The 8,447-nt window shown below is 35.4% G+C and overlaps 1 protein-coding gene across 3 annotated transcripts in view; it reads left to right on the top strand.

Moving 5' to 3' along the window:
* Tmem117 (transmembrane protein 117) overlaps positions 1 to 8,447 on the top strand; it is a 569,660-nt gene that overhangs the window by 129,582 nt on the left and 431,631 nt on the right. The gene's annotated exons all lie outside the window — the stretch shown is intronic.

Genomic DNA, 8,447 nt, shown 5'->3' on the forward strand with positions numbered 1-8,447 from the left:
TTGGGATAAAAAGGACCAAGACTCAGAATATCCATATTTCCTAGAATTATGGGAGAAAAACTCCACCCACCTTTGTGTTTCAACCATTCTATACCTGATACCACTAAAATGCTGCTTGACATACTCCTTTTGCTCTTTAAGTAGGCAAGATGATGTTAAATTCCTCTTTATATAAAAATCTGAGGCTGTAGATGAAGGTTCTGCTGCAGACAAGGTAAAGAAAAGCCCAAGAAGACAAAAATACAGAACTGAAAACCAGGGCAGTAGACCTATGAAGCAATGAACAGAAGCAGTGACTGAGGGACTCAGTAAGGGCATCAATAAGACTTGTCTGACTTAGACTGGGCTGCAGGGCTGTGGATGATTCTCCCAGGAGCTTATAACCATAGATATGGTTTTGGATATTGTGGTTTTAGCATATAGTTTCTTTAGTTCTTTTGACCCATACCCCAGAGTCTTGGAATATTCTCTTCTTCCACTTTTTAATTCTTTTATCTCCCTGGAGCCTCTGAATAATTTGAAGAATCTCATTATGTAGAGTCATTTAGCCTCTTTTTGCCTTAACTTCTGCCCACTTTGATTTGTCTGGGCTTTTCTTTGTATAACCACACTCACATGAACGCATCTTTCAATCCAAAGCGCCAGTACTCTGAGATGAACGCCACCATCTCAGAATATGATGGGGCCGGTGCAATAGAGTTTTGGGTTTATTTTTTAAGTAGTAACTGTCCATTTTCATTTAATTGTGCTGTTTCATCTCTTGGGAGAGAAAAGGGAAGATACCCCCTGCCCCAAAAGGGGGCAAAGCAATTATTCTATTTTAGGAGAGTTAGGTAGTAACCACTGCATCATTTTCATACAGCAAGAAAGCTCTGAAGAAGTGAAACATTAATAGGGAAGAAATATGAAACTATTTTTTCCCATAGTAATGGAATTTGACTTGGTTAAAAATGATTTTTGAACTGAATTTTCTGATTTCCTCTGTGTTCATCCAGGTGTCTTAAAGCCAATATATTTATCTTTATTTGCTATCAATGAAATTAGATGTGCACCAGAGTCCAGGCTGAGGACTTTACTAGCTAGACTAAAGAGATCCCATAAGGCTGGGAAGGATTTTCAGTTTTTGCACACTTCAAACAGTTTTTGAAGCTGCTGTCTTTCTGAAGAAGGATTTCCTGTACTGTAAAATTTATAACTTCTATAGTATAAGACTTTCATTTAGGAAAGGCTTGCTTGGTCTCTTCAAATATCCCCACCCTCCAAAGATAAAACATGTATAATTGAAACAGAAGCATAGGTCCACCTGCTGTTTCTAAGAGTATTCTGAAAACAACCACTTGATGGCAGCAAACGGCATGTTTTTAGTGCTGATTGACTCATTAATGGGTTTTGTTCAGGTGAAAAAAGAGCCTCTTTCTCTTTCTGAGTCTCTGAAAGTTACTGTTGAATTATGCATCTCCTTTGTTGTTAATGAACTGTTTGAAGAAATCCACATTCTGCTCTATACAATAAGCACTATTTTGTGATGTGCTTGGCTCTTTAGATTATATTCTGATATAAGCTTAAAGAACAGTATATATAAACACTTACATGCATACACTTATATTTATATGTTTATAGACTTATTCCAGTGTTACAATGATAACTACTGTGCTTAGCAGTGAGGACATTACACATTAGACAGTGATAAAAATTTATCTGTGAACTGGAATAAGCTTCCAAAAAGTCCACCATATTTAGAGTAGGATATAAAGAGGCTGACATTTTCTAGTGTTAATCCCTAAGCTGTTTTATTGTTCTTATACTAAGCTTTTCCAGAGATTTTTTACAAATACTAATTGATGCATCAGTATATGATATTACAGAAAGAGAACCTGAGAAATACAATAAAGTGATGCAAATGATTTTGAAAATAAGTGGTGTATTGTTATTTGTATTTATGACCCCAACAAAATGAAAGTCTGAATTAGCTAGTTGTACAATGAGAAAGGAAGAGATATTGTCTCACTCTCTTACCTCTTCTATGATAAATTCTAATAATAAGGAGGATTCATCTGGTTTGGTGTGATGACTACATTTACTGAGTATGATCTGATGTGGGCAATTGGACAAAGTCAGGTGGCAGCAGAGAATTTTTGGCGTGGTCATTCTCTAAGATCTAAAATATGTGCTTCTAATGCAAGGAAGAAAAGGAAAAACAAGCAGGAGATTGGCTTAGACTTGGAGGGCTGAATGAAATTGTTCAAGATTGAATGCATTTTTAGAGTCCATGCACATAGCTGACCTGGGTCTTGGCCTCCGAAGCTCTCATATTTATCCCCATGTCTGAAAGAATGAGTGCATAAGCGTGTCACACATCATATCAGAAAATACCCTCTGATTTATAGTTTCAGTTGCTATTACCAGAGGTGTAGCTTTTAGCACATTATTTCACCAAAGGCTGAATTACCTTTTAATGGAAAAAATTCAGGATGAACTTTCACTCAGGTTAATACTTTTTAAAAATTTTTTTGTCTAAGTTCATTTTTCTCAAAATCTCCAGTAATGTTTCAAATTCCTTGCCTGAACATTTCTATTTTTTCACTTACTGTTAAACTGACACATAATGATTCTACAGATTTATGGAGTGATGTGTGTGATGTTTGATACTACTGATCTAGATGGAGGAGGCAGGCACTCATTTCTACTGTTAAGAGCCATGATGTCCATGTGCTGCTCTTCAAGTAAAAGTTGGTTAACCTGCTACCATTATTTATACTGCCAGCATCCTTCTGAGGAAGGAATATTGTTTTGTTTCTCTTTTTTTTTAAGGTCCTAAATTTATTTTTAGAAATGATAAGAAAAATGTTAACTATTCTTAAATAATGTTAAACTTTTGTATGACTCAAACTAACAAAACTGATACACAAAGCAATTGATTTGAGTTGTACTAAATTTTAAAGTATGTAATATTATTTCCAAAGCTATGTAATAAAACCACTGCACCAAGTAGGAGTAAAGAGATGTGGGACAGGGGCAGGTTTCAGGAACTGGGTGGGAAGGGAGCTCAGTTGTAAGTTTTGCTGAGGCCCAGAAGTACTCGAGTCAATAGCTGAGAAGCTTCATTGGGCTGCTAATAAATACAAGGCTGAATGCAAATTCTGCTGGAGTGATGCTTTAAATAATTTGTTGGTTTCACTCTTAATTAGGCTAAACATTGACTTGCTTGTTCAATTAATTCACAATAATAGCATCATTAATTACTAAGGCTGGGAGTAAGGGGCAAAGCTGGTTGCTGAGAACCAAGAAGAGCTGGAAATGAATGGCTAGGTCTGGTGAAGAGGATAGATGCAGTGGGCTGCCAGAGAGAGGGAGAGAGGAGGGAAAAGGAAGGAGAGAAAAAGAGAAGTAAAGGGAGAGAGAGAGACTTATTTATCCAGAAAAATCATAAATAGGGTTTCATATCTTGTTTTCAATGCCAGAAGTTTTACCTTACTTGGTTTTGATAGCATAAAGGTAGAATAACACAGTTAATCCAAATTATCGCATGTTCAGTCATTGTTGTCTGCATGATGAAGTTTTAAAACATCATTGAAAAACATAATCAGTGATGCATCCTTCTTAGTCTATGAAAGTGCATTATAATCTGTCCAGAATCAACATTGATTTGACAAACTTGAGATGTTCTGTGATTGTTATTCATAGTTCGGGTTAACTCCAACTTCCTCATTAAATATTTTGTCAGCTTTTACAGGAGAGAAATTCTCATCCACAAAGCAGAATATCTCAATGTTAGCCTCACCATAGCTACTTCCCAGTGAAAATCATTTGGAAGAGTTAGAAACCACCAGCAGTGTGAAGAGACAACCCACAATGTGGAAAAAAAATCTTCACCTGCTTTTCCTCAGACAAAAGTCTACTATCTCGAATGTATAAAGAACTTAAAAAAATCAGACTTCCCAAATTTAAAGACCCAATCTAAAAATGGGCATCTGAAATGAACAGATGTTTCTCAGACAATGAAGTAGAAGCAGCAAATAAACATGAAAAATTGTTCAACATCACTGGTCATTTGAGAGATGCAAATGAAAACAACTCTGAGATTCTCCCTCGCTCCAGAAAGAATGGCTGCTATCATGAATTCAACCAATAGCAAATGCTGGAGGGGCTGTGGGGAAAGGGGAACCCTGCTCCACTGCTGGTGGGAGTGTAGATTAGTGCAACCACTGTGGAAATCAGCATGGCGATACCTCAGAGAACTAGGACTGAAAGTCCCATTTGACCCCGCTATTCCCCTGCTGGGTATCTTCCCCAAAGAATTTAAAGAATCATACCGCAGTGATATATGCACACCCATGTTTATAGTGGCACAGTTGTAATACCTAAAACTTGGAAAACAGCCCAATTGGAGACTGGATAAAGAAGATGTGTGTGTGTGGGGGGGGGGGTTAAAAAATAAAATGGAGTACTACTCAGCCATAAAGAATGAGAAACCAGAGACATTTATAGCTAAGTGGATGCACATTGAGGCCACATTATTAAGTGAAATAAATAGGACACACGTGTAAATACTGAATAAAAATTTTTTGTCTAAGTTCATTTTTCTCTGGTGTGAAAAACTAAAAGTGTAAATAAGGATCAAAATGTATAATTGATATTGTGTAATATATGTGCACCCATGTTCATAGCAGCACAATTTGTAATAGCTAAAACTTGGAAGCAGCCCAAATGCCCATCAACTGGAGACTGGATAAAGAAATTGTGTGGTTTTCTTTTTTTTTAAATAAAATGGAGTACTACTCAACCATAAAAAATGAGAGTCTCCTCATTTTTTAGAAGTGGGAAATTATAGTTTTGTCATTAGTATCACTATTCTCAACATCATCATCATCTACATTAGTCTTGGGGAAATGTATGCTTCTAAAGTGGAAACACAAACTGAACTGAGGATTGCTAAAAATCTCAGTTGCCTTGAGGTTTGTTTTGTATGGCAGACAGTGTAGTGTGGTAGAAACAGCATGATCTTTTGTTTTGACATCCTTCAACTGTGTGACCTTGGATAAACTTCACTTTGTGACCCTCAGTTTCCTCAAATGTACAGAGGGCTATTAGTAACCCCCTTAGTGTTGTGAGAAAGAAGACAGTGTATGCAAAACAATTGTCATCATGCTCACACTATAATGAGCTCATGGTAAATTTTAGCTGCTACTAGACCAACAGAAAAGATATATTTTAGTTTCTCAATATTTTAGCTCTTTCTGATTAGTTGCTATGAAAATATCAATGAATACTTTGGCCAATATAATTAAATAATATGAATTTCTTTTTGTGTGCTTTCTGCAAAGCTTTGTACAAGCACTGTACCACTGAGCTGCATCCACAGCCCCCAAATATCACTATGGCAAAAATCTTACATTATTATTATGCTTTTATACCAATTATTACTCATTTCATGCAAACATGTCCAAATGAACACCTGAAAGCAGTAAGTCATCAGTAAAAATGAATTTCCTGTGCATGATATGTAATGTGTAATATATAACCATAAATATATTTTACTTATTATGTGAAATTTGTATATGGAATATATAGCACCTGGCTCAAATGCTATTGGAGCTAATCTTTATGAAAGTATATAAGCTGTTCCTTATTTTATTTTGCATCGATAAAATAAAATACACAAATCTAATATTTTATTAGAGTTCAGAAGAGGAAATCTTTTATATATCACATTACTAAATGATTATTTGGTAATTTTCATGTTTTTGAAAAGATGGAAAATTGAATGGAATTATGGATGATGTCATGCAAAAGAATTGTACAGTGGGCTGTGCATGCACATGTGTGTGTATCTATTATTTAAGGTCCGTATAATAATGAATATTTTCCAACCCAATTCCAACTTCCAGTAATAAACATGCAGGAGACCAATTTAAGAAATTAGCTAGAGATGGCCCAGCACTATCCGAGGAACTGTTACTTTTGTGACAAATTATCCTGTCTGTGCTCTATTAATCTCATAGTTATTCTTGAAAGATTAGTGAAAAACAATAAATAGTTCTATTAATACAATATTTCATTTTCCTGATAAGGTAACATCAATTGCAGCACAACTGTGTACACTGTTCTTGCTGCTAAGTTAGGAATGTTGACAGTCACTTCCCCCTGGGCACCAGGTGAGGCGGGTAATGCCTTTGTTGTGATGAACTTGAGCAGCCTGTGTTTTCCTCAAGAATAGAATCACGTGGGAACTGATTATTTTTGTTTGTCTAGGTGTCTGGCAGGCAACCACCAGGGCACTCTGACACTTCTTGAGGGTCAAATGTGAATAGCATAATTAAATAAGTATCAAAAGACATGGAATTATACAACATGGAAGAGCAAAATATTGTAATATTGAAATTCTTTAGAAATGGGACACTAAAAGACTGATTCTGATTTAATCAACATATTAAATACATACCCTTAAGTAATTTTTTAAAAACCCACTACTTTATGTCCTTTACAATAACAGATCAATAAAATTTGTAAGAAGTGTAAAGAAAAAAAGAGGACATTAGATTTTGATGTATTTTTTGTAGCCTACATGTTTCATTCTCTTTCTCTGCAGTACATATCTTAGACTGCTTGACCACGTTATCTGGGTTCTCCCCAGTACATATTTTAAAAGATTGGGATGATGGTTCCCAGGTACTATACTGTAAAGCATAAATTATTCAGCATCCTGTGCAGTAATAGGAAAGAATATGTCACCTAAATCCATATCTATATGTATCTCATATATATGATATATATCACATCTACAATTTTTATAGTCTTTTAGCAAAAAATCAATAGATTTGATAGCTTCTTGACTATCCATATGCTCTTGTCCATATATGCATATTCTATTATTCCTAATATATTAGAAAACATTAATTATATATTATTTAATATGCTTTCATACATAATATAGGTACATGCATATATGTATTATATCCATTGTTGGTAATCAAATCTATTTATTAAAGGATTTAATTTTTATTAGTGAATTTGATATACAAACTTAGAGTTGAGTATCCATAAAATGTTATGAGTAACTACACATGCATATGCTCTCAACCTTACAGAGGCATCTTAATTAAATATATGGATAGAGATAAAATTTTGAAGTGAACAGGATTTCATAGAATAGGTCTTATAGGAGCAATGGATGTGTGCTCTTATGTTAATGTAAGGGTCAGCAGAAAGGAGAGAGATGCGTAGAAAATTTCAGCTTTAAATAAGTGTCTGGAGAAGATGGCTTTATCATGTCACTACATCATCTGAAAGAGAGTCAACTTAGGGTAAGTTTATGAAAATTTAATCACCTAAACTAGAAAAGCAGCAAGATTTGTACATTCATTTGGTAAATTGCTTTCAGAGAATTCACTTATTGCCTAAAATCTTCCAGCTTTGCAAAGGTTCTTAAAAATTCACAGTAGCCATTTCTCCTTAGGTTTCTTAGAAACAAGTTTTCAGAGAGACAGAGATATTGACACTGTTGATTTTTCTGGGTGTTGCCTCATTGAATTTTTTACAAGTGTGTTTTAAGCATCTCCTTGGGAAACCGAGTTATAGTTTAACTTCAGACTCCCTGAAGCTGAACAAGTATGAATTCAGAGAGATTCAAGAAGCAGGGTGTGGACATATTTTGTCATAGCCTGTCAATGAGTGATGATAGGTAAGAAAGACAAGGTAAGTATCCAAAGCCAGGAGATCCAAGTCAAGGTTGTGGTTCTAGATTAAACTCATGGATTATTTAGGAATTAGTAACAAGATAGTGGTAAAGCCATCAAACAGTTCTTAAATTTTATGTACAATATGAAGGAGCCTATGGACTCCATGTTAAAAGCCACTGAAGTAAGTGTCTCAGAAGTAGAGTAAGAGAGACCTCAATAATAAACTCTTAAAAATAGTAAAGTAGTTCGATGGGTTAGATTATATAGCAGTAACAAATCCATAAATCTCAGTAGCTTAGAACAAAAAAGTTTATTTCTTGCTCACACTGCATTTTCATTGTGAGGCAAGTGCAGGGCCCTGCTTTTAGTCATTCTCCCTGTGAGACTAAGACTGAAATAACAGCTGTAATGTAGAGGGCTGCCATTTGCTCTTGCTAGTTCTTTCTTCAGAGAAGTGATTAAGTATTCTGCCTGGAAGTGAGATATCTCACTTATGCTCACAACTCTTTGATTAGAAGTAATTGAGCCCATTGAAGCACAGAGAGGCTAAGAAGAGCAAGTGCAATCATCCCAGTTACCTAGAAGAGGAAGAACCCAAAACATTTCAGGATCGATGGTACTGATTGCCATGGGGCACTTCTACTTCAGCTACCATGTTTCCTTGGAAATAAGACCTAGCTGGAAAATAATCAGCCTTAAAAACTAGAGACCAAAAAATGCCAGCCCCAATCAGCCTATCCTTGCCTTACCTGATGTCACTATTCTCTT

Source organism: Heterocephalus glaber, unplaced genomic scaffold (genome assembly GCF_053883595.1).
Source record: "Heterocephalus glaber isolate CG9 unplaced genomic scaffold, H.glaber_assembly_v1.0 deba00001733, whole genome shotgun sequence".
Lineage (NCBI taxonomy): Eukaryota > Metazoa > Chordata > Mammalia > Rodentia > Bathyergidae > Heterocephalus > Heterocephalus glaber.